An 18,826-nucleotide genomic window follows, 5' to 3' on the forward strand; every position below is an offset into this window, starting at 1 on the left:
TCCCTTACTCACCGTGTCCCGAGAAAGCCCGGGACTTCGGGTCATAAGCTTCGACAGCTCTCAGAGGCTGAAGCCACCGTCAGAGGGTATGCCTGGCTTAAGAAGAGAGAAAGTGATGAGGCGTGGCTGAAAATGGAGTTGACCCACCCTCCTCCTCCCGACATCCCGGTCTCACCGCAAGTCCTCTGCCTTTGTGGAAGGCACGCCGGATGGCACCCTCAAAAAGGAGAAGGTGAAGGCTTCATCACAGACTCCTGTAATGCTTTTAGAGGGGTCTTCAGAGCACTGAACCAGGTCTGGCAGCCAGCTCCCGAGGAGGTGTCAGCTTCAAGTGAGTGCACTGCTAAAAAACACAAATAAAGTAATGGATAGTGAGAGCTGCACCTGAAATTGAGACCTGACTAAAAGAAACTACTTCTGCCCACAGGTCACAGCTCACCTCGTCCACATGAACTTGTCTGCTGATATCCATCTTGAACTGCTGAAGAAAGCACTAAGAACAATACTGTAACACAGTCACCTTTTATGCTTCCACTGCAAATACAGTGACTGACCTCCAGGGGGAGCCCCCTCCCAGAGGATGGGCCCTCTGACTCCGATTTAATCCATCTGCATCTGAAAGGAAGTAAGGACAAAAGTCAGAGCCCTGCAGGAGACATTAAGACCACTACACATCCTGGCTCACTCTACAGATAACACCTAGAGCACAACTACACCCCCCATCTCAGATTGCGAGTCCCCGGGACTCTTCCTCCGGGATCTATGCCCGAACTAGGCGGCAGGGCAGAGCAGCTCCGGGCCGAATATGTGCAGGCACCCGTGACACGGGACTGGACGAACGAGGGGACGACACGGGGAGGAAAAGACACTCGGGGGGAAGAATGACCCCGAGGACCGAGAGGATGCAAAAGAAGATGACCGAGAGGAGACCGAGAGCCAGCCGATGAGCCTGGAAGAAGATGCTAGCACGATGATTTATCGCAACGAGAGCAAAGATGGATGCCTGAGAATCCTGGGGTCACGATGCTCCCCCTATGTTTTCAAAGTCCTAATTCCTTGTAATGGACCTGTGAGGGCTAGGGCTGTCAATACAGCTCAGAACAAGACCTGAAAAGACAGACCGGATGCTACTATTGAGAGATAAGATTCTGATATCTGAGCTCCCCGGCCGAAAATTAAAATGCGCTGGCACCTGGCCGATGAATACAGAGATCGGAGATGTTAAGAGGGACCCCGGGGATTCCGGGATGCCCCTCAAAGGGCTAGAGAAAAACAGGTGCGACATAAGACAGACAAAAGACACGAAAAGCACGAGAGACAAGTGACGCAACACCCACGGAGACTGCTCTGCCCTGCGTGCCTCGGCGCTGCGATCAAACAGATCATCTTTATGGGGCCTAAGGGGCCGCTTCCTGGACGTCCCCATCTGCAAATCTGCCTCCGAGATCCCCCCTAAAATGTCCACACCCACCACCTCGCTCCCACCCCCTATGTGTTGGCAGCCCTCCACTTATCTCTCCGAAGTCCGGGGATGAGAATCCGGGTCTGCTGGGAAGGAAGGAGGCCCCGCCCTCTGGGAGGTTCCTGCGGTCACCGGGCTGATGTTTCCGAATCAGCTAGAATAAAGAAAAGGAAACATCACTGCTTGTGCTAAGAAACTCATTGGCCAAAACCTGACAATTCCGTTACTCACCGTGTCCAGAGAAAGCCCGGGTGTTCGGGACATAAGCTTCAACAGCTCTCAGAGGCTGAAGCCACCGTCAGAGGGTATGCCTGGCTTAAGAAGAGAGAAAGTGATGAGGCGTGGCTGAAAATGGAGTTGACCCACCCTCCTCCTCCCGACATCCCGGTCTCACCGCAAGTCCTCTGCCTTTGTGGAAGGCACGCTGGATGGCACCCTCAAAAAGGAGAAGGTGAAGGCTTCATCACAGACTCCTGTAATGCTTTTAGAGGGGTCTTCAGAGCACTGAACCAGGTCTGGCAGCCGGTTCCCGAGGAGGTGTCAGCTTCAAGTGAGTCGAAAAAATCTCAAGTGCAGTACCGGACGCTACCTTGAATTTCCGGAAGTTGTGTTCCTCCTAAAAAAACAAAACCGAAAGCTCTTTACCACCTCTGAACACACAACCCAAAATCATTGATGCAAATACTCACTGTTTTTGATGCTGTTTTCTTCACTAAATATTCAATGCCTTTGCTGCTTTACATACCTAAAAGCATTTCCTGAAAACAAGCTGAGATAAGGAAAAACAGCCTCTTCACAGAAGTGGCAGGAGAGCCCTTATCCTAGCTGATCCCTGAGAGGGAATGAAGGCCCTCAGCAAAACCTGGGGTTAATATACCCCTGATTGGGCCCCGCCTGGCACACCCAGGAAGAGGAGGAGCAAATCCCACCAGGGATAAAAGGCCTCAGAAGAGCTGCAGCTGTTTGGCTCTCCTGACTTGAATTCAAGAGGAGGAAATTCAAGGAGAAAAAGGTGAGTCTTTTCTCAATATAAAAAAAAGTTTTCAGGGAAATGAAAGCACTTTCCTTTGGGCAACAACTGCTTTGAGAAAAAGGGCAGAAATCAGGTCAGAAATAAAACTTTGTGTTTCATCAGCATAGCTAAATAACTCAGGTAATTTATTAAGCTGCATAATTGCCCCTTAGCAATTGCTAAGCAGTGCAGCAAATGTGACTAAGCAGTTGGGACTAGAAAGGAATGAGATGAATGGCCTAAGTCTCACAGACACCTCCATTTAGGGTTATCTATATTATAAATAGAAACAGTAAAAATGAAAATTCTCTGTGAAGCAAAACTCACCCCCAGTTCCCCAGTCTTCAGTTGGGAACAGTTGTTTCACGTTCCAAAGGCAGCAAGGCTCGTAAGTGACGGCGGCTCGGGCGTGAGAGAAATGCCGATTCCTTCAGAATTTTAGCAAGCGGAAGCAAAGCCGTAAATGGCGACTGTGGGCCTTTTCCCCGTGAAACTAAACTCATCCTCCCGGTTTGCTAATATGAGTTCGGGGGAGTCGTTTGTCGCTCCAAAGTCATCGAGGGTTCTAAACGGTGGCTAAACGAGTCAGAGAGAAATCCCGATCGGTTTGAAATTTTAGCGGGCGGAAGCCCGGTCTCGGGCACGGGCCCCGGACGAGAACATCGGCGCTTTTCTCTCTGAAACAAAACTCACGTTCCCAGTTTCCCGATGCGAGTTTGGAGGAGGTGTTCGTCACACCAAAGACGGCCGAGTTTCTAATCGGCGGCAGCTCGGGTCCGGCACGAATCCCGATCCGTGCGGCGTTTTAGCTCGGTCTCGGGGGGCAGGGCCCCGGACGCGAACGGTGGCCTATTTGTCTGTGAAATAAACCTCGCTTCACCGGTTTCGTAACGCCTATTTAGAGGAGGCTTTCGGCACTCGAGGAATAGCCGGGGTTTTAAGCGGTGGCACTTTGCGTCGGAGAAATGCCGGTCCGATCGGCATTGTAGCGTGAAACATCTCGGTCCTGGGCACAGAGAGCTGGAGACGAATGGCGGTCCTTTTCCCTGTGAAAAAATCCTCGCTTCCCCAGTCTCCCGGTATCGGTTTTGAGAAGGCTTTGGTGGCTCCAAAGGGAGCCGGGGTTCTAAGTGGCCGCAGCTTGTGTCCGGCAGAAATCCCGATCCGTTCGGCATTTTGGCGGGCGGAATCTCGGTCTCGTGCGCGGAGCGCCGGGCCCAAATGGTAGCCCTTTTCCCCGTGAAACAAAAATCCCTCCCGTCATCTTGACGGAGGCCGTGCCCGAGACCGAGACGCGGGACTCTATGATCCGAGTGATAAAAAGCACTTTCTTGTTCTGACCGCGCCTTAAATACCGTTATAAATGTTCACAGGCAAGCGCTTGCGATTGCTTGAAAGTTCAGGTTGCTCAGCTCTCTGACCAATAGCTCCTGCAGCTCGGTTTGGGACACATCGGTCAAATCCTTATCTATCTCCGATTCTGTCCGGCAGTAGATTTTGCCATTCGTTGTGCCGTAGAGGGCTTTGTTCCCTAGCGTTGCGGGGCTAGCGCTCGTAAAGGCAAAATCCTGGCGTACGGTTCTTGAACCGTGTGAGTGTGTCCTGATCGTGAGAGCGAGTGGGAAAGAGAGCTCGTTTGAGATGTGCTTTTAGCAGGAAGCGAGTGGGAGTTTGGACCCGCGGTTCAGTTCTCGGGCGACTGAAACGGCCGGGGAAAAACGAGGCGAGTGGGGTGCGTGAAACCCTTAAAAACTCCCTCCCTGCTGTTACCGTGGTGCGTGCGTTGTGGTTACCAAAGACAGTATATTCACTCTAACTGTATTTCTGAGGCAATACTGCCTTTTGACTTGTGCAAAAAGTTATAAGGGAAGCACAGCCCGAGTGAAAGAGTTTATTAGGAAATGAGGCATGAATATGATTTTAAGTACAGAGGCTGTGTTTGCAGATTGTTGAAATCAGAATAAGAGCAGCGTCAGTGTAAGGATCCAATCTAACCGGATGAATAGAAGCAATTCCTTTACCTCAGTGGTTTGGGCTTGACCCACGGGAGTTTGTGAATTCAGTGAACTAGTGGACAGACAGGAGGAATAAGAGAACATATTTTAAAAGTTTATATCGGACATCTGCTGGAGGACTTGTGGCTTTGGATTGGGAGCTGTGGAAAATTTAGAGAGTTAAGAAAGAGTGAATGAAATAGCTTGTATTTGTAAGAATTTTCCTGCAGTTTTTGGTGCATCTAGAGGTTGGCCTCGTGCCTGGGTGCTATTACTATCGTTCTTCTGCTAACCAGCACAGTAAATGTAAACAACAGCTCCTTGATGGAGCTGGTAAGTGGAAAGTTACATTTAGTACCCGAGCTGTGGGCTGTAAGAAAAAGTCTAGGAAAGGATTGCAAGGATCTTGTCTTGCTGAGTGAAAAGCAGGACAAGAAGCAAAGGACAAGATAATAAGAACTAAAGCAGAGGTACCGGTTTTGTTAAGGAGGGATGACGGGAACTAACCAGAGTAAAGAGATCCCTAAAACCAGTCCTTTGGGGTGCGTTTTGGCACATGGGAAGGAGCTAGCGGGGCACGGAGGCTCAGAGAACCAAAAGACCCTTGAAAAGTTTTGTACGCAATGGTGGCCGCTTTATAACTTGAGGGGGGAGCCAGGTGGCCCTCAGCTGGACATTTACATAATGAAACTTTGTTACGGCTTATGTTATTTTTGAGACACGGAAATGGGAGGAGGCGACTTACGCTGAGCGTTTTTTTGGTTTTTTCTCTCCTGAATCACCCTGAGTGACAGAAAGATTGTGGACCCAGAGCCCCCTCTGACCCCTTGGTATCGGTCTTAGAAAAAGACAACGAGACTAAATTAAAATAATGTTGCAGTACGTGCTCCGTAAACCGACGCTGCGCACACCCTGATAAGGTGTATCCAGCTAACCCTCTGGAATAAGAACCGGGGAATTTGTTTGAACCACCCGCTAAAAGGCAAAGGGGGGTGAGAGGGGAAGCAAATTTAAGACGGTTATTAACCTCAACTCCTGCTTTACCTTCTACTTCTGAAAAAAAAAAAAGCCAGCTAGAGTTGCTTCAGCTCCTATTCCCTCATTCCACCTCCTGAAATTTCTATGTCCCATCCCCCGCTCCGGTCCCACTCCACCTCCTGAGATTTCTTCTTCTATCCCGACTCCGGCATATGTTCCATCCCCTGCTCTAGTCAAAGCAATTTCTATTTCAACTTCGGTATCCAGAAGGAAGAAAAGGTGATGATCAAAGAAGAGGAGACTGAAAAGAGGAACGGAGCAGAGGATCTTACCCTAGGAGACCCTCCGGATGCAATAAAAGTAGGGAACAAAGAAAAAAAAACTTTTGATAAACACGGGAGCAACATATTCAATGCTAAATAAAGCCTTAATACCAATAACAGATGATTATGTCACGGTAAAGGGGGCAACTGGCCAATCTGAAAGGGCTTATTTTTGTAGCCCATTGAAATATAAGTTTGGGAAACAATGGGGAATTCACAGGTTTTTACGTACGCCCTATGCTCCATTAGCGCTTTTGGGTAAGAATCTATTGGAACTATTAAAAGCAAAAATAATATTCAAAACTGGGGAAATTAGTTTGGAGGTAAATGATCAGCAATACGTGGGACTGTTAAATTTAATGCTAATAACCAAAGATATTGCGGCTGAAAACAAAGAAGAAATTATTAAGAAAATAATAGATCAGCTGCTCCCTGGGGTGTGGGCCTCCAATATACCGGCGAGAGCAAAGAATGCTCTGCCTGTACAAATCTGGCTTAAAGAAGGAAAACAACCGGTTAAAATTAGACAATACCCCTTAAAAAAGGAAAGTAGGGAAGGGATTGGTCCAGTAATTAAGAACTTTTTGCAAATAGGACTACTAAAAAATGTCAATCTGATTTTAATACTCCTATTTTGTCTGTAAAAAAGCCCGATGGATCGTACAGGTTAGTACAAGATTTGCGAGCTGTTACCGGCGGTAGCCAACCCCTACACCTTGTTAACTCGTTTAACATCCAAACTAACCCGGTTTACTTTTTTAGATTTAAAGGATGCTTTCTTTTACCTTTCTCTCCATGAAACCAGCCAGAAAATTTTTGCATTTGAATGGGAAAATCCCAAAACTGGACGTAAAACTCGGCTCACGTGGTGCGTACTACCCCAGGGGCTCAAGAACTCCCCTACCATATTTGGAGAACAGCTGGTAAAAGATCTAGAATCCTGGGAAGCTCCATCAGAAGAGGGACAGCTGCTACAGTATGTGGACGACCTCCTGATAGCTACTGAAACTCAAGAAGCATGTATGGAGTGGACGGTAAGCCTCCTAAATTTTTGGGGGGTCTACAGGGGTATCCCAGAAGAAAGCCCAGATGGTGACATGAACAGTTGTCTATTTGAGCTATGAGATTAGTGCTGGACAAAGAACCTTGGGACGGGATCGCAAGGAAACAATACGCCAGACCGCAACACCCCAAGCGGTGAAAGAACTGAGAACCTTCTTGGGCATGACAGGGTGGTGCAGACTGTGGATTTACAATTATGGGCTGTTAGTCAAACTCCTATATACCTTGATTACAAAAGGAAGCAGAGATCTCCAGTGGATGAAAGAAGCAACACGAGCCTTTGACCAACTAAAGAGGGCTCTCATGTCAGCTCCGGCCCTGGGACTTCGAGATGTGAGTAAACAGCTCTTTCTGTTTTCTCACGAATAGCAGGGGATTGCTCTGGGAATACCAGCGCAAGACCCGGGCCCGTACCGGAGGGCAGTCGCCTACCTCTCCAAACAGCTGGACGCGGCAGCCAAGGGGTGGCCAGGGTGCCTGAGAGCTGTTGCAGCGGTAGCACTGAACATCCGAGAGGCACGCAAATTCACCCTAGGCCAGAAGATGACCGTGGCAGTATCCCACACGGCGTCTGCAGTCCCAGAGGTGAAAGGAAGACGTTGGCTTTCCCCACAAAAATTTCTAAAGTACCAGGCCATACTAACAGAATAAGATGATGTTGAAATTGTGGTAACTAACACCGTCAATGCAGCTTCTTTCCTCAGCAGGAGTATGGGAGAACCAGTGATCCATGACTGCCTGGAGACCACTGAAGCCGCTTACTCCAGTCGCCCGGATCTGAAGGACACCCCTCTCGGGGACGCCGAGACCTGGTTCACCGATGGGAGCAGCTACAGCATCAGTGGAAAAAGACATGCTAGGTATGCAGTTACCACAATAGAGAGGTGATAGAGTCCGGACCATTGCCAACAAATACCTCTGCACAGAAGGCTGAAATAATCACCTTAACCCGGGCCTTAGAGCTAGCTGAAGGAAAAAAACAACATGTATACACCAAAAAGTGAGCTCTGAATTGGAAAAAGGAAATGAGCTGGTGGACTGTGATAGGTTGACTTAGGAAGAAGAAACTCAGAAGACATTCTTCCTAAGGGAATTTCCTCTGTGGGGGTTGGGATACCTGCAACAGCCAATTAGAGAAAGTTAGTTCGCCCCGTGAACACACATTTTGAGGAAGGTAATCTGGAACCGACCCTCTTTGTCTTCCGGTGGCTGAGCAGGTAACATCAACCCGAGCTTCCCTCTCCCCCATGTGGGGGGGGGGAGGCTCGGGAGGCCGCTTGGGCCCCGTTTGCCAACGAGGGGGACCCGATGGCCAGGGGGAGAAAAAGTTGTGTGATAAGACCTTCACGGCTTCCTCCTCCACGGGCCTGCGGCTCTGGCGTGGGGGGAGGCTGACTCTTGCTGCCGCCGGACGGGCCGGGCCTGCCCGGGTGGCCATGAGCAGTGTGGGGCTGTAGCCCAGCCCCAGAAAGGCTGATTAACAACTCAGCTGCCTCCCAGCTCGGCCTGAGTCTGGCCCAACTCTTGTAGTTGTGTTAAACTTTAACTCTTTAGTGCTCAGATAAGATTTGCAAAGCCTCCAGCCTTTCCTTTGAATATGAAAGGGAATAAGAAGATTTCTGAAGTCAGTGATGTAAGAGCTAAGTTTTTAAGATGGAAAGAGAATGAGAAGATGCTGAAATGGCTGAAAATCTTTTTGTGAAATCGTAGGAATGAACTGATGTACTGAATATTCCTATAAACCATGGAAAGAGACATGGGGGGATGGAAATGTTCCATTTAATAGATGATTTGACTAAAAAGCACCTGTGTTGAGAATTTCTGTCCTGAGAAAAGAAGGGGATTTTGGTTTTCTGAAGATGAAGCCTGAGCAGAGAAAAAGGAGACAAAGAGAATCTTTGCTGTCAAACATTTCATTCTTAAAAGTAATACCCCATGAGACAGACATGGCCCACATCTACAACTTTGGGACGGTTGTAGAGTTGGGAGGAGCGTCACGGTTGCAGGTTCCCGGGCGGATGCAAATCGTGAAAGATAAAACCACAAGAGAACTGTTTTTTTCCTTCTTGTGGGAAAAATCCCTACAACTTCCACAAGAAGAAGCTTCTTTCTCCAGAAGTGAACTGAGAAAGACTAAATTGGGCACTGACCGAAGTATTTGTTATATGTTTGTTTTGTTGTTATGAAGATTGGGAGAGGGAGGGAAGGAGTGATCTAAAAACTCTTATTCTGAAAAAAATTTTTTTTTCCTCTCTTTTTGTTTGTGTAGTTAATAAATTTTCTTTTATACTCTCTCAAGTTTTAGGCCTGCCTTGCTCTCTTACTCCTGGTTGTCTCACAACAAGAAAAATAAGTTTATTCAAATTAGCAACTCAAACTCAAGACATGGACAGAAAGGCAAAAGAAACAGCTAAAGGTAAGGTAATTATTAAAACAATTGAGGCATCTTTAATTCTAGATGGGCAAATTTCTATGAAAGGTAAGCCAGGATACAATAAAAGGGACAAAAGGCTCATTGGAATGAGTAAAGTGAGTAAATGGGATGAGTAAATGAATAGATGGAGCGAGTAAATAAGTAAGTAAATAAAATAAGTTTTAAGTGCTTTTAGAGAGTAAAAGATCTTAGATGCCTGAGAAGTAGCACATGCTCTAGTGAAGGTTAAAAAACATGCTAGTGTTTCCTTAAGGGCTCCAAGAACCTAGCTTCAGATACAATAGTCAAGAATATTGCTTACATTTTTCAGTTAAAACAAGATAGGCCACGTGCGTAGTTTATACGTAGCCTAGCGTGCTAAAAAACTACAATTCTGATAGGTTAAGGAGTAGCGGTCCGAGTTTGTGTCTTAGCTTGCTTGGAAGTTTCTATAAAAGAACACGCCTCGGGGAGAGCCGGGGCTTCATGCCGTGGCTTTATGCCATTGCTTTAATGCCTTTGCTTTGCTCTGTTTTTGCCTTTGAGACTGATGCAGTTCTACAAGAAATAACTTTACAGCAACCGTTAGCTGCTTCGCTTTTTTAAAAAGGAGAACAAGCCCAACAGCGTAGGAGCCCTTAAAGGCACCCGGAGGTTTCCAGAAACTCGTTACACTCCCCACGGATGAAGACCCGTCTATTGGCCGAGGACCACGAGGACGTCCGTCTCCTCTGCTGGTAGCTATTTTCCCTTCCCTCTCTCTTTTTCTCTCTGTACTTTGTTTCTTATATCTCTCTACTCGATCGCAACTGAGTTGTTGCCATCTAAAAAAAATGCATTGCTGTGAAAAAACTCATTTTGTCCCCTGCCATTTGCCTGTTTGCACCTTTGAGATCAAAAGAACCATCACGAGCCCCGCCCCGTATCAAGCGGATCGTGAGGGTAAATTGGTGTCACGGACAGGATTTTCTGGCAGACAGAAGGGATGCGAGGTTGTCTGTAGTCTGTAGCAGGGGAAGGAAGTCTTACTCCAGCCGCACCTAGCTGGCCACCTTGAAAGGGTGAGCCTGTCTAGAAAGCAAGGGGGGTAATTCTGATTTCCCGCAGACTGCAGACACCTTGGTGTAAAGCATCCCCACACTCGCTCGAGGGCTCTGTCGTCAGAATTTCACAAAAGATCTACTGGTGCAAAAGGCGGGACGCTGTTGTTGTTGTTTTTTATGATGTTTGACTGCTTGGTGTAGCTAAGAGACAACCCGGTGTTTTGTAACTAAGGACTGCCTTCCAAGTAGTTTGGTCTCTTCACCCGCACAGGGAAGCGAAGGGGGGCACACAGGGGAAGCTGTTTCGTTGTGTGTGGTAACTTAAGAGATAGACCTTCCCGTTGTGGTTTTTACTTTTCCCTTCACAAAATGACTGAGAATTCCACTGTAACAGATAAAGCTGCATTTTGTGCTCTATTAGCTAAATATAGGGGCAGACCGTCCCAAGGTGGGTAAAAATGGGCCAACAAAAATTGGTTTAATCTAGAAAATACCATTGATAGAATATGTTCTTTTGCAACATGAATCAAAGTTCAGACGGGGCAACAAGATAACCGTACTCTGCTCGGTTTTGGGAGCTTCTCTTTGTCCTGGTTTTGGGCAAATTTGGGGGGAAAACCTCCAGAAGGAGCCCCCAGACAGCAAACCCCACGACTCCTCCCCCCCACCCCACCGGGTTCGGGAAGAATTTCCTCGGAGAAGAGTGGGAGAAAAAACCTGTTTATTTAACAAGCAAGACACTCCCCAGCACAGGGAAAAAAGACAACACCAGCTGACAAAAAAAACTCTTTCACCGTTCTGAAGGGATGACAAACTCAGTCTCTCTGGCGAGTGGTCGCTCAGTTATCAGTCTCTGGCGCTGGGGATGACTGCTGCCGGTGACAGAGTGTAGACTCCCGGTGTTTCTTGGGGTTTCCCAGGTCCCCGTCCGGAACAGGTTCAGATGGTATCCAGGAGAGGGAGGGGACGGGGTGGAAGAGAAAACAGTCCAGGGAAAAAGTTGGACTGCCTAGCTGAACTAACTAATAAGGAAAAAGCAAGGGCAAAGCGAAGGAAAGAAAAAGAGGCAGAAGCGAGCAAGCAGGCAAGCAAGCAAGCAAGCAAGCAGGCAAGCAAGCAGGCAAGCAAGCAGACAAACCGAGCTAAAACCTCTCCTAAACATAGACCATGGGGGAGGTGAGCCGGCTGATAACAAGACAAAACAAAGCTTCACTCTCAGAGTCAGTCCTGGAAGCACAGGACATAATACCAAACATAATCAGGACACACGATTGGAGATACAAACACCATAACATCACCCTAGGACATTCCACCCCTTATCTCCATATCGTGAACATACTAAACAGCATGTAAAAACTTCAGCAAGTAGAAATTTCCATCTTTCACTTACTCGGACACATTTTCTTCCATCTCACTTGCTCAAACCTTCGACACTTACACATTTCCTTCTATCTCACTTGCTCAGACCTTTGACACTTACATATTTCCTTCTGTCTCATGCTGCCTCACCCCACAATCAGATCTCCCTGAGGCACACATCGTGTTGTTCCATCTCTCTGCGTTACCCACCATGTACAACCTGGTCCTTGAGCAAAGACAATCCCACGAATGGGTTTGTCTGTACTCGGGGCAGAATTGATCCAAACTGCCTTCCCTAACAAACCTCTGATATGTGCCACTGGGACTTTGTCTCCATCTACCATATTCAGGGACTCAGACTGGGCAGGGCCCGCTCGGTTGGTGGAACCCCGGGTGTTAACTAACCAAGTGGCCTTTGCTAAATGCTGCTCCCAGTTTTTGAATGATCCCCCACCCAATGCTCTCAAGGTGGTTTTTAACAGTCCATTGTACCTTTCCACTTTCCCTGCAGCTGGTGCATGGTAGGGGATATGGTACACCCACTCAATGCCATGTTCCCTAGCCCAAGTGTTGATAAGGCTATTCTTGAAATGAGTCCCATTGTCTGACTCAATCCTCTCAGGGGTGCCATGCCTCCAAAGGACCTGCTTTTCAAGGCCCAGGATGGTGTTACGGGCTGTAGCGTGAGACACAGGGTAGGTCTCCAACCATCCAGTGGTGGCTTCCACCATGGTCAGTACATAGCGCTTGCCTTGGCGTGTCTGGGGCAGTGTGATGTAGTCAATCTGCCAGGCCTCTCCATATTTGTACTTGGACCACCGCCCCCCATACCAGAGGGGCTTCATCCGCTTGGCTTGCTTGATGGCAGCGCATGTCTCACAGTCATGGATAACTTGAGAAATACTGTCCATGGTTAGATCCACCCCTCGGTCTCGTGCCCACTTATATGTGGCATCTCTGCCCTGATGACCTGAGGCATCATGGGCCCATCGAGCCAGGAACAACTCTCCCTTGTGTTCCCAATCAAGGTCTATCTTCGACACCCCTATCTTTGCAGCCTGATCTACCTGCTGATTGTTTTTCTGCTCTTCATTAGCCCTACTTCTGGGAACATGGGCATCTACATGGCGAACCTTCACAGGTAATTTCTCTAACCGGGTAGCGATATCTTTCCACTCTTCAGCAGCCCAAATTGGTTTTCCTCTACGCTGCCAGTTAGCCTCTTTCCATCTCTCCAACCATCCCCACAGAGCATTGGCTACCATCCATGAATCGGTATAAAGGTAAAGCTTTGGCCACTTCTCTCTTCCTGCAATGTCTAAGGCCAGTTGAACCGCTTTGAGTTCAGCAAGTTGACTGGATCCACCCTCTCCTTCAGTGGCCTCTGCTACCCGTCGCGTGGGGCTCCATACGGCTGCTTTCCACCTCCGATTCATCCCCACAATGCGACAGGAACCGTCGGTGAATAGAGCATAGCGTGTTTCCTCTGCTGGCAGTTGGTTATATGGTGGGGCTTCTTCAGCCCGTGTCACTGGTTCTTGTTCCTCATCTGTGACACCAAAACTTTCACCTTCAGGCCAATTTGTAATTACTTCCAAAATCCCAGGGCGATTCAGTTTTCCAATCCGGGTGCGCTGTGTAATGAGGGCAATCCACTTGCTCCATGTAGCACTGGTGGCATGGTGGGTTGAGGGAACCTTTCCTCTGAACATCCACCCCAGCACTGGTAGTCGGGGTGCCAGAAGGAGTTGTGCTTCTGTGCCAACCACCTCTGAGGCTGCTTGGACCCCTTCGTAGGCGGCCAAGATCTCCTTCTCTGTTGGGGTGTAGTTAGCTTCAGACCCTCTGTAGCTCCGACTCCAAAATCCTAATGGTCGGCCTCGAGTCTCACCAGGCACCTTCTGCCACAGGCTTCAGGACAGACCATGGTTCCCGGCTGCAGAGTAGAGCACGTTCTTCACATCTGGTCCCGTCCTGACTGGGCCAAGGGCTACTGCATGAGCAATTTCCTGCTTTATCTGGGCAAAAGCTTGTTGCTGCTCAGGGCCCCAATGGAAATCGTTCTTCTTGCGGGTGACCAGGTAAAGAGGGCTCACGATCTGACTGTACTCAGGAATGTGCATCCTCCAAAAACCTATGGCGCCTAAGAAAGCTTGTGTCTCCTTCTTGTTGGTTGGTGGGGACATAGCTGTGATTTTGTTGATGACATCAGTAGGAATCTGACGTCGTCCATCTTGCCACTTCACTCCCAGGAACTGGATCTCTCGAGCAGGTCCCTTAACTTTACTCTTCTTGATGGCGAAGCCGGCTTCCAGGAGGATTTGGATGATTCTCTCTCCTTTCTTGAACACTTCTGCTGCTGTGTTCCCCCACGCAATGATATCATCAATATATTGTAAATGTTCTGGAGCCTCACCTTTTTCTAGTGTAGTCTGGATCAGTCCATGGCAGATAGTAGGACTGTGCTTCCACCCCTGGGGCAGTCGATTCCAGGTGTACTGCACTCCCCTCCATGTGAAAGCGAACTGAGGCCTGCACTCTGCTGCCAGAGGAATGGAGAAAAATGCATTGGCGATATCGATAGTGGCGTACCACTTTGCTGCCTTGGACTCCAGCTCGTACTGCAGTTCCAGCATGTCCGGCACGGCAGCGCTCAGTGGTGGAGTCACCTCATTCAATGCACGATAGTCTACGGTCAATCTCCATTCTCCTTCAGATTTACGCACAGGCCAGATGGGGCTGTTGAAGGGTGAGTGGGTTTTGCTGACCACCCCTTGGCTCTCCAGCTCACGGATCATTTTATGGATGGGAACCACAGCATCTCGAGTTGTTCTGTATTGTCGGCGATGCACTATGGAAGTGGCAATTGGTACCTTTTGCTCTTCTCCTTTCAGAAGTCCTACAGTACTTGGATTCTCAGACAGTCCAGACAAGGTGTTCAATTGCTGGATGCCCTCTGTCACCACAGCTGCTATCCCAAATGCCCACCTGAATCCTTTTGGATCTTTAAAATACCCCCTTCGGAGGTAATCTATGCCCAAAATGCACGGGGCCTCTGGGCCAGTCACAATAGGATGTTTTTTCCATTCATGTCCAGTCAAGCTCACATCAGCTTCCACCAAGGTAAAGTCCTGTGATCCACCTGTCACACCAGCAATAGAAACAGATTCTGCCCCCACATATCTTGATGGGACTAATGTGCATTGGGCACCAGTATCAACCAAAGCTTTATACTTTTGTGGTTCCGATGTGCCAGGCCAACGAATCCACACAGTCCAGAAGACACGATTTTCCCTCGCCTCTCCCTGGCTAGAGGCAGGGCCCCTCTAAGCCTGTTTATCCTTCTTTCCTTGGGCATATGTCTTAGAGGTTCCTTCAAGGGGATCAGATATATCATCATCATCATACCTGGCAGCTTGGCTACGGGCAACTGGAGCTGCTCTCCTTTTGGTGGAACTTCCTCTTTGGGTCTTGCCTTCCTTCAATTCACGCACCCGTTGTGCCAGAGCAGCAGTAGATTTTCCATCCCATCTCCTCATGTTTTCTCCGCAATCACGTAGGAAGAACCACAGCTCAGCTCGTGGGGTGTACCTCCTCTCCCCATCAGGGGAACGTCTGCGTTGGATACCAGGGCCTCTAATTTGTACTGCTGAGATTTGGAGAAGGTCCTCTTTAATCTCCTCCCTGAGTCTTTTATGATTCTCCTCTATCTTGTCTTCTAATTTCTGCAGACGTGTTTCCACAGCTGCAATTCTGGCATGTGTTGGGCCATGCACAGCATCTGCATATGCTCGGAGCTTCTTTGCCATATCAAGCACGGTCTCATCCCTCTCGTCCCGCTTCATTATTGCTAAAGCAGAAGCGTATTCATGGGGCCCAAGTCGTACAAGTTTTCGCCACATCACAGATGTACATGGTACCAAGTCCGGATTCCTAGTTGTTATGTCATCTGAGAAGATAATCTCTGCCACTGCCATTTCTCTCAGGCGTTGGATCCCTTGTTCTATCGTCTTCCAGTGGGTCTGCTGCATATAAAGATCATCTGCACACAGGTATCTTTGTGCTACACTGTCCAGGACCCGTGCCCAGAGGCTGTGAGGGTTAGGCCCTCTCATCATTCCTTGGTCGATGACAGGATCATGTGACAGGGATCCCAAATGCCTGGCTTCAGTGCCATCCAGAATTGTAGCCTCGCCTGCAGCATCCCAAAGACGGACCAACCAACTAATTATAGACTCATCAGGTCGTCAGGTGTAATCCTTTCTTAGGCCACGGAGGTCCTTTAGGGAAAAAGACTCAATATTGGCCTCTGATCTTTTACCAGTTGCTTTGACTCCTGGTTTTATGTCAGGAGGCGTCGAGGGTCCTTCTCCTGCATCATCATCATCATCATCCACTGGTCGATCAGTCTTGTCTGTGCACTTTCCACTTCTCGTGCTGGTAGCAACAGCCATTGGTTGAGGCTTACTGACAGGTTTAGCTGCTGGCTTAGGCTCACTGTCTGGTGTAGTTGTTGGCCTCGAGCCTGGGGTGTTGGCTGCAGCCTGAGTGACTGGGATAGTGGCTGATTTATCTGCCTGTCCCCCTTCCTCTGTCTGCTGCCCTACAGTATCTAGCAGGGTACGGTAAGCATATGCCAGGGCCCAGCTCACTGCAATGATCTTCTCCTTAGAATTACCATGGCACTTCTCTTTCAGGTACTTTGCCACCTCAGCTGGGTTCTGAATTTGTTCACATGGAAAATCCCAGGATGTAGGGTCAGAAAATTCCTTTAAGATTTGGCCCATATCCTCCCATTTCCCACACCATTCAGGATTCCTCACGCCTGGCTCTACTCTGGGGTCAGGGGTCTCAGCCCCTCTAGAAATCTCAGCTCTCATTCTAGAGAAACTGCAGACTGTATAGAGAAAGCTTACTATATTAAACACCAGAAAGATGGTCTCTTTAACACTCAGGGGGAACTGAACATTCTCTAATAAGGATGTAACAAATTCAGAGGAGAAGAAGGAGAACAAAGGCTGAAAAGCCTCATCCCCTGCTTCTCCTCTAACAAACTGAGTGCACAACCACAACCAAGAACCATACATTCCTGGAACAGATTCCAGCACCTTTATAAATCTCCTGCAGGCCATTAAAACCAAGCCCAGCCCGATGGATATTTTGGTCAATGCCCCTCTGCTACAGAAATTACGCATTAGGGACAATACCAGAGCTATTTCTGGATAAGCAAATAAACCCAGGGACCACAAAGGTATTAAGACTTCAAAAAACCCTAGGGACCAAAAACCCATGCAGGCCTCCACCCCAAAAGACATGAATTCCAACAACATAGCCAATAACTGCTCTATACCAACACAAAAGAATTTGAACCAAATTATTATTATTAGAACAGGGTTTTTTCCCACTTTCTCGAGCCTCGAGTTGGGCGCCAATTTATTTGTCCTGGTTTTGGGCAAATTTGGGGGGAAAACCTCCAGAAGGAGCCCCCAGACAGCAAACCCCACGACTCCTCCCCCCCACCCCACTGGGTTCGGGAAGAATTTCCTCGGAGAAGAGTGGGAGAAAAAACCTGTTTATTTAACAAGCAAGACACTCCCCAGCACAGGGAAAAAAGACAACACCAGCTGACAAAAAAAACTCTTTCACCGTTCTGAAGGGATGACAAACTCAGTCTCTCTGGCGAGTGGTCGCCCAGTTATCAGTCTCTGGCGCTTGGGAATGGCTGCTGCCGGTGACAGAGTGTAGACTCCCGGTGTTTCTTGGGGTTTCCCAGGTCCCCGTCCGGAACAGGTTCAGATGGTATCCGGGAGAGGGAGGGGACGGGGTGGAAGAGAAAACAGTCCAGGGAAAAAGTTGGACTGCCTAGCTGAACTAACTAATAAGGAAAAAGCAAGGGCAAAGCGAAGGAAAGAAAAAGAGGCAGAAGCGAGCAAGCAGGCAAGCAAGCAGGCAAGCAAGCAGGCAAGCAAGCAGACAAACCGAGCTAAAACCTCTCCTAAACATAGACCATGGGGGAGGTGAGCCGGCTGATAACAAGACAAAACAAAGCTTCACTCTCAGACTCAGTCCTGGAAGCACAGGACATAATACCAAACATAATCAGGACACACGATTGGAGATACAAACACCATAACATCACCCTAGGACACTCTTGTAGCTGCCGTAGAAACTCGCCCTAAGCGAGGAAGCGAGGAAAACACAATCGTAGATTCTTTACAAAACTTAGTTGAAATTTTGTAAAAACAATTAGATGAAGAAAGGAATGAAAATCGTTTGTTATGAGCTGCCCTAAGAGAAGAATGTGCCAAAAAATCAAGGCAGATTGAAACACCCACAGAAAGAGAGGAGAAGGAAATTGTTCATATTAATCAAATTTATCTCCACAGACGAGCCAAATTCCTTTAGGAAATCAAATAGGAAGTTTGTTAAAAGGATCTGTGTGACGTTCATCGTATGTAAGAAGCTTAGATTGATGACACCGAGAAGTCATATTACTATAAACTGGGTGATAAGGATCAACGCTTAGATGAGAGCCATTTTTTCCTATACAGTGAAACAAATTATAATTGTCCATAGTGAATGAGCCTAAAATTTCTAATTCTTTGAAGGTCAGATTTATCAACTCTAGAATTATCAATCTAAGTTCGTTGTCTCGAGCTAGGGGTGGGGAAAATGTGATGATTATTATATGGCCAATATTTATCAAAAGTAACATTATCAAAACCTTCTGGGAAAGGCACTCCAACTACATGAGTAAAGCTTCCTTGTAAAAATAAAAACAAAAGGTTAAAAACACCATACACCTGCACAAATAATAATACAACTCCATCTTTTTTCTTGATCCGTTCCTGGCAGTCAGTTTTCTCCCGGTGATTCTGCGCAGTTTCGTGTTCAGGTGCCTGTCTCCTGGCTTCCACTCACAGGGTCACTAGCTGGATAATGAATGGAGCAAAGAGCTGGAAAATCGAACAAGGCATACAGCAAATCTCTTCCCCACACGGTGATGGGTTTCTGCACCAGATAGGGGCGAATCAATGCTTTCTTTCCTTCTGGTCCTATAACAGTAATCATAGATTTACTTTGCAAGCAAGGAGTGCCACCTCCGTGTAAGGGTCGGTCCGAAGTTCCCCTCGATTTTGCCTCCCGACCGTCGCAAGGAGACCTCGAGGACCCCCACCCA

General features: G+C 48.0%; 1 long non-coding RNA gene across 1 annotated transcript; it reads left to right on the forward strand.

Moving 5' to 3' along the window:
- Positions 1-9,165: 9,165 nt before the first annotated feature.
- LOC148217700 (uncharacterized) lies at positions 9,166-18,622 on the forward strand. The gene is made up of 3 exons (XR_015800842.1): positions 9,166-9,247; positions 9,791-9,981; positions 18,502-18,622. It is a non-coding gene; the product is annotated as an uncharacterized LOC148217700 (long non-coding RNA).
- The last annotated feature ends 204 nt before the right edge of the window (positions 18,623-18,826 follow it).

The sequence above is a fragment of the Sturnus vulgaris genome, unplaced genomic scaffold (assembly GCF_052056855.1).
Source record: "Sturnus vulgaris isolate bStuVul1 unplaced genomic scaffold, bStuVul1.hap1 Scaffold_454, whole genome shotgun sequence".
NCBI classification, from domain to species: domain Eukaryota; kingdom Metazoa; phylum Chordata; class Aves; order Passeriformes; family Sturnidae; genus Sturnus; species Sturnus vulgaris.